At 44.0% G+C, this 12,135-nt stretch overlaps 1 protein-coding gene across 3 annotated transcripts in view; it reads left to right on the forward strand.

The window, feature by feature from the left end:
* Positions 1-6,253: 6,253 nt before the first annotated feature.
* Positions 6,254-12,135, forward strand: part of LOC147016492 (NEDD4-like E3 ubiquitin-protein ligase WWP1) — an 88,168-nt gene continuing 82,286 nt past the window's right edge. Inside the window, exon 1 of one of the 3 annotated variants that reach the window (XM_085845184.1) lies at positions 6,254-6,273. The gene's annotated coding sequence lies outside the window, so the exon portion shown is untranslated. Of the gene's footprint in view, positions 6,274-6,297; positions 6,715-12,135 lie in introns of those variants that run through there. The other 2 variants (XM_085845185.1, XM_085845183.1) reach the window with 2 other exon arrangements.

The following is a 12,135-nucleotide window of genomic DNA, read 5'->3' on the forward strand; positions in this document are numbered from 1 at the left end:
GCCTATATTTAAAAAGCCATGACATATGCGCTGATTTTCCAAATGCACTTATATTCAAAAAGCCATGACATATGCACTTATTTTCCATATGCGATTATATTAAAAAAAAGCCATGACATGTGCGCTGATTTTCCATATGCTCTTATATTCAAAAAGCCATGACATATGCGCTGATTTTCCATATGCTCTTATATTCAAAAAGCCATGACATATGCACTGATTTTCCATATGCACTTATATTCTAAAAGCCATGACATATGCGCTGATTTTCCATATGCACTTGTATTCAAAAAGCCATGACATGATTTTCCATATGCTCTGATATACAAAAAGCCATGACATATGCACTTACTTTCCATCTGCGATTATATTTTAAAAAGCCATGACATATGCGCTGATTTTCCATATGCACTTATATTTAAAAAGCCATGACATATGCGCTGATTTTCCAAATGCACTTATATTCAAAAAGCCATGACATATGCACTTATTTTCCATATGCGATTATATTAAAAAAAGCCAAGACATGTGTGCTGATTTTCCATATGCTCTTATATTCAAAAAGCCATGACATATGCAATGATTTTCCATATGCTCTGATGTATGACATATGCACTTCCATGACATATGCACTTATTTTCCATTTGAGATTATATTGTTACGAATTATGGCCCGCCTGGCGTGCGATCAACCGCGTACCTCTAATGGCAGCCGTGTAGCCCACCGGACGGACAATTCAGTCGTGACCCTCCTGGAACTATCGCCAGGAGCCAGTCACGGGTGGGGGTTTAACCTCACCACAACCCAGTCCGCATTCTACCCGTGCGAAATAGGGTGAATCGCCGAATGTCGATATACCTAAATACCCGCGCGGGTAACCTACCGAGGGGTTGCACCACGTCGCAGGTCGGCTCAGGACACGAACCGCTTAAGCGGTTCGTTCCGTACTCCAGGGATAACCGAGCGGTGTTATCATCGACCTCGACGGTTCAGATTACTTTACCCAGGTGTTCAAACCCTCACTAATTATTCCACGAGGTAAGGTGGCACTTTCAATAAAGGAAAGGATGCAACAACGGGGAACAATTTGACAAGCACATTTATTATTTACACACACGTAAGGCAGTCATGCAATATGTACAGCAAGAAAATAATACAACCGAATAAAGCAGGGAATTCTGTACAACACAGTCACTTAAACAGGTTCTACTTACAGACGGCGCCACACCATGCAAGCAAAAGTAAAAAGAAAAGAAAGGACCTCCCTTTCGTGGCCGTCCAGTCCCCCTCCCCTGACCGTTAGTGGGGTCGCGCCTGGTTCCGACCTCCCACGCGGCCGGCGAACCCTCTCCAGCACCCCTCGTCCGGACACGCAGGTCCACCACAGGCCGCACTGCGGCGCCTCCCGTCCGCGTCTCCACCACCAGGCCGCGCCGGGCAACGAGCGCAGGAACGAGCGAGGAGGAGGGGAGCGCGAGCCAAGAAGAGCGCATGAACCGTGAAGACAGGAGGAGGCCCAACGTGAATCACCGAGAGAGACAGGGGCGAGCATGAACCAAGAAGAAGAGAGAGCTCCGCGTGCGGTCTGCCCTTTAGAGCGCGGGGCTCTGCCCTTCGCCCCACCCCGTTTTCAGCTCCGCCTCCCTTCGAGAAGGTTCCCAAAAAGGGGCGTTCCCTCACTCCGACCGCCTCACGCCGTGCATCCACCAATCGGCAGCGAGCTGCCCTGCCCCCTTCCCTTCACACCAAGTGCGGGGAAAACAGGTGGGAAAACCCCACAGGCTTCACAAGAGCTTTTGTTATGCCAATCCTTCCCGGACGGTTTCCAACGCGGAAACCGTCTTACCGTGGTCCGCGGAGGATGGCGTTCGTAAGCGGGCATAGTGGCGAAGATGGTGGTGATTGTTGTGGGGGTGGTGTGAGCGTGGTGGGCGTTGTGGTGTAGTTGGTGGCGGTTGTTGTTTGCGTGGAGGTTTGTTGCAATGGTGGCTCAAAATAACGATAGATAAAGAAAAACGGCTATCTCAAAGAGTCGCAGCCCGGTGAACACGAAGAAAACCCTTTAAACAACGGTGGGGACCTATCTGAACACTCACTTACCGGCATAGCTAATCTAAGGAACTTTTATGGTGTAATGCGAATTTCCACAGCCGTAACAATATTTTAAAAAGCCATGACATATGCGCTGATTTTCCATATGCTCTGATATACAAAAATCCATGACATATGCGCTGATTTTCCATATGCACTTATATTCAAAAAGCCATGACATATGCACTAATTTTCCATATGCACTTATATTCAAAAAGCCATGACATATGCACTGATTTTCCACATGCGATTATATTAAAAAAGCCATGACATATGCGCTGATTTTCCAGATGCACTTATATTCAAAAAGGCATGACATATGCGCTGATTTTCCATATGCACTTATATTCAAAAAGCCATGACATATGCTCTGATTTTCCATATGCACTTATATCCAAAAAGCCATGACATATGCACTTATTTTCCATATGCACTTATATTCAAAAAGGCATGACATATGCGCTGATTTTCCATATGCTCTTATATTCAAAAATCCGTTACATATGCACTGATTTTCCATATGCACTTGTATTAAAAAAAAAGCAATGACATATGCATTGATTTTCCATATGCTCTGATATACAAAAAGCCATGACATATGCGCTGATTTTCCATATGCTCTGATATACAAAAAGCCATGACATATGCACTTATTTTCCATATGCGATTATATTTTAAAAAGCCATGAAATGTGTATTGATTTTCCATATACGCTTATATTCAAAAAGCCATGACATATGCCCGTCACGGAGGGTAATCAACGAAAGAAGTTGCACTGCAGTTTCTGAGTGTTGGCGTCGAATATCGCTGCCCGAATTTCCTCCTGTACGTTTGCCCACCCAGAGAGCGGCTGCTCGCCATTTTGGGCACATTTTCCCATGCAGTGATGAAGCGGTTTGGTGACCTTCAAGCTTCTGAAACACATCTCTGGGCATATAGGAAAGTGCGAGGAGAAAGGGAGGATTTTTCTTTTATTATTCTGTTCTCTTGTCTGTATTAAAGTCTGTGTGGAGGTGCCTCAAATTTATATTCATTTTATCTTACGTTCCATTTCTATTATTACACTTTCAATTATTACCATTGTAAATATTTTATTTATTTTCGTTAAATCCCTGCATTTATTTCAGTTGCTTGTGTCTGTCTGTCTTCATTGTGGATTTGAGTATTAGGAGAGGTTCCTGATGTTAAATTGTGTAGGTCATGCCGGTCACATGACCAGAAGTGTGTCAAAATGGCAGACGTGTTAAATTTTTACGAACATCACTTAAATTACTTCAAAAATCTTCTTGAGACTCACCAGTCAGAATGCTACCAAATTTGGGGTACAACATTAGGCCATGGTTCAGACAAGCTGCAGGCGCAGTGGTCCTATTTTTGCTCACATCACGAAGCACCTCTCTGAATCACTTGTTAAACTTACCGAGCGGCTTGCAAATCAGCTGATAAGGAACGACTGTGTCGAAAAGCGATAGCAAGCCGTTCGCCAATGGAACATGCTGGATTATTGTCATAATTCCCAATGACGTTGGTTTTACACTCATTGTGTAAAATAAATTCTACCTTTTGATTTATAACCGTGTTTTCGGCTCCATTGGCTGGAGTAGAAATCTCGCATGGGGAGTTCCTGGTGACAGTGTCGGCATTCAGAATCCAGGTATTCCACTCGGTCGTTTGGCACGACCCGCAAATCACAATGACATACAAGCATGTGGAACTACCTTATCGAGCTCCCGAGTAAGTGGACCAAGACTTCCGGAGTCATAGGTAAAGTGCCCTTCGTGAACACCCCTCACCTTCCCCTTGGTCTCTGTTTTATTGCAAGTGCAAGTGTTCAAGTGCTCTGATCTACGTTAGGGTCCGTTATTGTTACCCTCGCAAGGGGAGAGGGTATTGCATTTGGGTCCGTTAGTCTGTTTGTCTGTCTGTTTGTTTGTTTGTCCGCACAGAACTTTAGTGTTTTTCTCCGCAACCGCTTGTCAGATTGAGACAAAATTTTCACCATCGTAGCAAATACTCATGCAGAATATTTTGTTGATAATTATGACATCATAGGTCATGTGGTGTGGCAGCAATGTTGGAAAAATGTGGAAAAAAACTTTGGACATCTGTATCTGTGGAACTGCACCAAGGAAAAAATTGAAACTTGGTACAAGGCAAGTACTCCTCATGGGGAATAGTGATTTTTTAATGATGTCATAGATGCCTTCGTTATGACATCATAATTGCATATGCAGAATGCTATATCTGATTCGTAAGAAAATTTTTGAGGGTCGCCTTGGGATAAATTGGTCCACAGGAAAAATTGATGACGTCATCGGTAACGTGATTCGGCAGCCATATTGTTTTGTTTGTTTTTAACCTTCAAAAATCTTCTTCTTTGAAATGGTTGAACAGATCGAGGCAAAACTTTACACGAATGACTGCATATCCATGAGAAACAAAACATTCACACATATGATGTCATAGGTCACATGGTTTGGCAGCCATATTGGATTTACCAAAAAAACCTATAAAAAAAATCTTCTACAGAACATCTGGACACATCGAGGGGAAACTTCACACAAATGTTCCCCAAGCCTTGGGGATACCAGGATATTTACGAATAATTATAATTGATGTCACGTGGTCTGGCAGCCATTATTGGATTGAGTGAAAATCTTTAAAAATTCTTTCTCTTGAACCGCTTCATCAATTGATGTGAAACTTCACAATTATGTTTGAGTAGTCATGGGGAATATATGTTTTTAAATTTCAACCTGATCGGATTATTTAATCTGGCAACCAGAATTATTAAATTTTTTGAATCTGGGTTCTCTGATTTTTTTTTTTGATTTTGTTTTGAATAAGGTTCACTTGTCTGTTCCTGGATGGGTTTGAAAGTAGAGGAGTAGCAGCTGAAACCCGAATCCTATCCAGGTTCCTCATGATGACGTCATCTTTGCTTTTTGCTTGTTCGGGTTCCATCTGATGATTCCAATGTAGGACTGTACTTTTTTGGTCTTCCATTTTGATTTGAATTGAATTTATTAGATCCTCGTGGAGGATCTCTAAGTCTTACTCACGTTGTTGTTCTTCATCTTCTTCTTGTGGACTTTTTTGTTTCACAGCCTACAGTTTTCATCGAAACTTCCTGAAACTTGGCATATATATGTAAAAACACCCTGAGCAGACAGTAACCATCTCCGATTTTGAAAATTCCTCCAAGAAAAAAAAAGTTATGACGTCAAAATATCTCCGCTAATGGAAATCGCCTAAAAAATTATCTCCGAAACGAGGCAAGATTTTTGAATTCTGTTTGCGGGAATCTAACAGGGCATTAGCAGAGATGAATTACCGCACATATGATACATCACTATGACGTCATATCATTTTTTATGACGTCATTCCTATTTTTGACTTTTTGTATCACAACCGAGAAGTTTTCATTGGATCTTCGTGAAACTTGCCATGTATATGCAGAAAGCCCACGCGCAGGCAGTAACCATCTCCGATTTTGGAAATTCTTCCGAGAAAAAAAGTTGACGTCATAATATCGCTGCTAATGGAAATCGCCAAAACCATTATCTCCGAAACTAGGCAAGCCGTTTGAATTTTGTTTGCGGGAATCAAGCCGGGCATTAGCACAGATAATTTATCGCAAACCTGATACATCACTATGACGTCATATTCATTTTTATGACGTCATCATTAAGAGGACGAGGATCTTAGCTCATTTGAGCTTGTTTTAATCCCATTCTAAATTCAATTGAAGAATGATAAACGTCATGGGTCAGGGTCAGGTGTCCGATCAAAGCGGGACATCTTGATACCCGGTCATCACTGCCAGCAGTTATAAAGCGACATTTCTATTTATGTCTCATTAATTACATCACACACCGGTACAAAAAAAAGTCAACCAAAAAACAAGTCCTGGCGATGGTCTGCAATCTCTGAAGTGCTCTCTTTCTTGTTAATTATATATATAGGCACAGTGCCAGCCGGGGGTACTGCATCCCAGAGCAGGCGGCCCTTTGAGTGCGTCCGTGAAGCTGAGCGTCTTGTTCGCATTCAAGTTTATTTGGATATTTGAGATCACACAGCATCTGGAACCGAAGTATGGCTGTTGTGTGCGATCGGTTCTTGGCCATCTTAGTTTTGGGGTTGTCTCCACAAGTATCGTACCTGGCACCTGCGAGTACACCTGTGAGTGCTGCGGACGGAGACGTCGCAGGCACGACGAGCGAAACGGCGCGAGCTATCTCCGCGTTAATTACTTCGTGATACCTTGTCCTTGCGGTCAACCTCCTCTGTAATAGTAATACTCCTCCTTCTTTTCCCGTTTAAACTTCTTCTTCCTGTTCCCCGTTTGTCTGTCTCCTGCGGACTGATGGCGCCTCTTCCGTGTTGTTCTTCGAGCCGACCTTCGCACAGCCGTCGTCCTCGCACCCACTGAGTGCTGCTGTGACCCAGCGCGACCGAATAATCATCAGGATCCGTTCGGTGACCGACTCGCAATCGGACGACTCTTCCCCGCCGATTGGCCTTTGGTAGCAGCTCTTTCTACTCGAACGCTCGTCCTTCGTCGAGGAATTTCGGGACTTCCACGTCCGGTACCGACACCTACAAACATCATCGCTCACCGAGGTTCACCGTTGTGTTGTTTTAAAATGCCTGTTTGTGATGGGACTCGCGGTGTACTGTACCCTGATGAGTCATGGCCCGAGGAGGATGTCAACGGAGGAACGTTAAATGTGGGGCCCGTGAGCGAGTTCCTCGTTTTCGATTGTCAATGTCCGACTGCAGGGAATGGAACCGAGTTTGTCTTCGGCTCCATGGAAACCCGAGAGGTCTTCGTGTGTAGGATCTTGACGGTGAATGAACGTTATCGTCAATGTGGCTCACAGGCCCCATGGGCCTCACGGACCCATGGGCCTCACGGACTTGAGTCTTGATGAACCGCTGACGTAGTCTCGCCAATCGAATGGAATCGAATATAACCGAATACATACTTGGTCACGTGATTTGAACCGTACAGAAGGGTGATACAGTACCACGTCCGGTACAGTGCAAGGCGTTGATGTTTACAAAATGTACGCCATCTTTAATAGGCCGACAAGCAACTACCGAGTACAGCCTTGTATAGGATGCCACAAACCTGTATAGTACGCTACAGCCTTGTACAGTACAGTATAGCCTTGTACACGACGCTACAGCCTTGTATAGTACAGTGTTGCCTTGTACAGTATGCTACAGCCTTGTACACTACGCTACAGCCTTGTATAGTATGGTATGCCACAGCCCTGTATAATACACTGCCGTCTTGTACAGTACAGTACAGCCTTGTGCACTACAGCCTTGTATAGTATGCCACAAAGCTGTATAGTACGCTACAGCCTTGTACAGTACAGTATAGCCTTGTACACGACGCTACAGCCTTGTATAGTACAGTGTAGCCTTGTACAGTATGTTACAGCCTTGTATACTACAGTGTAGCCTTGTACAGTATGTTACAGCCTTGTATAGTACAGTGTAGCCTTGTACAGTATGCTACAGCCTTGTATAGTACAGTGTTGCCTTGTACAGTATGCTACAGCCTTGTACACTACGCTACAGCCTTGTATAGTATGGTATGCCACAGCCCTGTATAATACACTACCGTCTTGTACAGTACAGTACAGTACAGCCTTGTATAGTGTGCCACAAAGCTGTATAGTACGCTACTGTCTTGTACAGTACAGTATAGCCTTGTGCACTACAGCCTTGTATAGTACGCTACTGTATTGTACAGTACAGTATACTACAACCTTGTATACTATGCTACAGCCTTTTATAGTACGCTACAGTCTTGTACAGTATGCAACAGCCTTGTATAGTACGCTCCTGCCTTGTATAGTACACTACAGCCTTATATAGTACAGTGTAGCCTTGTATGGTATGCCACAGCCCTGTACAGTACAGTACAGTATAGCATTGTACACTACTGCCTTGCATGGTACGCTACAGCCTTGTATAGTATGCTACAGCCTTGTGCATTACATTACAGCCTTGTATAATACGCGACAGCCTTGTACAGTACAGCATAACCTTGTACGCTACTGCCTTGTATAGTACGCGACAGCCTTGTACAGTACAGTATAACCGAGTATGCTACTGCCTTGTCTCGTACGCGACTGCCTTATATAGTACGCTACTGCCTTGTATACTACGCTACTGCCTTGTATAGTACGCTACAGCCTTATATAGTACGCTACAGCCTTATATAGTACGCTACAGCCTTATATAGTATGCTACTGCCTTGTATAGTACGCTACTGCCTCATACAGTACGCTACTGCCTTGTACAGTACATTACAGCCTTATATAGTACAATGTAGCCTTGTATAGTACACTTCAGCCTTATATAGTACAGTGTAGCCTTGTATGGTATGCCACAGTCTTGTACAGTACAGTATAGCCTTGTACGCTACTGCCTTGTATAGTACTCTACAGTCTTGTATAGTACGCGACAGCCTTGTACAGTACAGTATAACCAAGTATGCTACTGCCTTGTATAGTACGCTACAGCGTTATATAGTATGCTACTGCCTTGTATAGTACGCCACAGCCTTATATAGTACGCTACTGCCTTGTATAGTATGCTACAGCGTTATATAGTATGCTACAGCCCTGTATAGTACACCACTGTCTTGTATAGTACGCTACTGCCTTGTATAGTACGCTACTGCCTTGTATAGTACGCTACTGCCTTGTATAGTACGCTACTGCCTTGTATAGTACGCTACTGCCTTGCATAGTACGCTACTGCCTTGTATAGTATGCTACTGCCTTGTATAGTACGCTACTGCCTTATATACTACGCTACTGCCTTATATAGTACGCTACTGCCTTGTACAGTACATTACAGCCTTGTATAGTACAGTGTTGCCTTGTATAGTACAGTGTAGCCTTGTATGGTATGCCACAGCCCTGTATAGTACAGTACAGTATAGCCTTGTACACTACTGCCTTGTATAGTACGCTACAGCCTTGTATAGTATGGTCCAGTCTTGTACATTACATTACAGCCTTGTATGGTATGCTACAGTCTCGTATAGTACGCTACAGCCTTGTATAGTATGGTCCAGTCTTGTACATTACATTACAGCCTTGTATGGTATGCTACAGTCTCGTATAGTACGCTACAGCCTTGTATAGTATGGTCCAGTCTTGTACATTACATTACAACCTTGTATGGTATGCTACAGTCTCGTATAGTACGCTACAGCCTTGTATAGTATGGTCCAGTCTTGTACATTACATTACAAACTTGTATGGTATGCTACAGTCTCGTACAGTACGCTACAGCCTTGTATAGTACGCTTCCGTCTTGTACATTACATCACAGTCTTGTATAGTGCACTACAGTCTTGTATAGTACGCTACAGCCTTGTATAGTTCGCTACAGTCTTGTACATTACATCACAGCCTTGTATAGTGCGCTACAGTCTTGTATAGTATGCTCCTGCCTTGTATAGTGCAGTGTAGCCTTGTATGGTATGCCACAGCCCTGTATAGTACACCACAGTCTTGTACAGTATAGCCTTGTACATTACAGCCTTGTATAGTATGCTACAGTCTTGTATAGTATGGTATGCTGCAGCCCTGTATAGTACACCACAATCTTGTACAGTGCAGTATAGCCTTGAACACTACTGCCTTGTGTAGTATGCTACAGTCTTGTACATTACGTCACAGCCTTGTATAGTGCGCTACAGTCTTGTATAGGACGCTCCTGCCTTGTATAGTACACAACAGCCTTATATAGTACAGTGTAGCCTTTTATGGTATGCCACAGCCCTGTATAGTACACCACAGTCTTGTACAGTGCAGTATAGCCTTGTACACTACAGCCTTGTATAGTATGGTACAGTCTTGTACAATACGCTACAGCCTTGTATAGTATGCTACAGCCTTGTATAGTACGCTACAGTCTTGTACATTACATTACAGCATTGTTTAGTGCGCTACAGTCTTGTACATTACACTGCAGCCTTGCGTAGTATACAACAGTCTTGTACATTACATTACTGCCTTGTATAGTACGCTATTGTCTTGTATAGTACGCTGCTTTCTTATATAGTACGCTACTGCCTTGTATAGTACGCGACAGTCTTATGCAGTACATTACAGCCTTGTATGGTGCACTATAGCCTCAAACAGTACAGGTTAGCCTTGTACAGTACACTCCAGCCTTGTACAGTATATTACAGCCTTGCATAGTGCACTACAGCCCTGCGTGGTCCACTTTCACCTTAAACGGTATAGGTTAGCCTTGTACAGTACACTCCAGCCTTATAGTACATTACAGCCCTGTATAGTGCACTACCGCCCTGTATAGTGCACTACAGTGCTGTATAGTACACTATAGCCTAGTACAGTGTGCTATAGCCTTTTACAGTACACTGTCGCCCTGTATAGTGCACTATAGCCTTAAACAGTACAAGTTAGCCTTGGACAGTGTGCTACAGCCTTGTGCAGTACACTGTAGCCTTGTACAGTACAGTGCACTGTAGGTTTGTACACTGCAGCCTTGTACAGTACAGATTGTACAGTGCAGTTCCATTTCTCCCATGGAGTACTAAGTGAATCATTTCCTTCATGTGCTTTGTGACCGAACTATTAGAGAGAGGGTTCTCCAAATACTCTTCTCTTTGTTATCTTTCTGGTGAACACTTTCGCCACAGGGTTGGTGTGTGCTCCATGGCCATGTGTTGAGCCGAATGAGAGGGCTATCTTGCATCAAGCCCTGGAGCAGTTGCAGTATGCAAGGAAGATTAACCAATTCGGGGACGATTCCTGTTGGTCCATCAAGGGTAGTGTGTTTTGACCGTTTCCGATTTTCAGGGCGAATGTCAGTTTGGTTTGGTTTTGACTTCGGGAGCTACTGATGCCTCGGATGGATATTTCAGCCTCGGATGGATATTTCAGAATGGCTCATTTAAAACGAGGATATGGATTCTGGAGTTGCTCGGTACATTGTTCTTTGAGGTCTAGTCTGTGATCGGTGCAGTTTGGACGTTGAAGACCTTTCGGTCTCCTCATTTCTCCATGTCACTGAATTTGAATACATACCGTGTTTTGTTAAGATGGTGCAACAAGATCATAGGGTGAAGGACCAAGTGAATACAGGACAAGGTGGTTTGAGGATTTTAGAAAGGGGAGAGTGTGTTTGCACAGATTCACTGATGTTTGCACAGATGTGTACGTGTTGTGGGGGGGGGGCATGTTTGCCCCATAAAATCAGTCAAAATATGGATTTTCCCACGAAGTAGTTTTCCGATATAAAGTACATGGTAGTGTTCATAACGTTTTATTGCAAACAGATTAACATAGGTTTGAAACTAGGCCCAGCTATAAACTGTCATCCTGGTGTTATGCAGTTGGGGCGAGGGATTCATTGTGTGGGCAGTTCCTCTAATGGAGGTTCAACTCGGTGTCTCAGTGTGAACGATCTTGCAGTGTTCCTCGCGAAGAGGTGGTGAGCTATCGTAGGCACCATGGCCAAATTCTGAATGGTCTTCTCGACTGTGGTGAGCAAGTCTGGACTGCGGTGAGCAAGCTGTCTGGTCTTGTCGGAGCTTCCTTCTTTCGTTTGCAGCACATGGCTCCAGGTAGCATCATTTGCTGGGGGCACAGCTGTGCTGCTAATGCAGTGTCGCCCTGTAGGTTAGAGTAGGAACTTGTAATTTGTTCATGGTGCTGGTGATAGCTTGCCAACTCTTCGTGATGGACACCGTGGAGCCTTTAACATCGACCAACTAATGCTGGCAGACGAGACGCCCGGTTTAACGTTCACCTGAGCGCGCGCACACACACACACACACACACACACACACACACACACACACACACACACACACACACACACACACACACACACACACACACACACACACACACACACACACACACACACACACACACACACACACACACACACACACACACACACACACACACACACACACACACACACACACACGAATCGCCCTGGTTGCGAAACGCCAAGTTGACAGTTTATAGCTCG

This window comes from Eptatretus burgeri, chromosome 11 (assembly GCF_056783735.1).
Source record: "Eptatretus burgeri isolate ZD-2024b chromosome 11, Ebu_testis_v1, whole genome shotgun sequence".
Taxonomy (NCBI): Eukaryota; Metazoa; Chordata; class Myxini; order Myxiniformes; family Myxinidae; genus Eptatretus; species Eptatretus burgeri.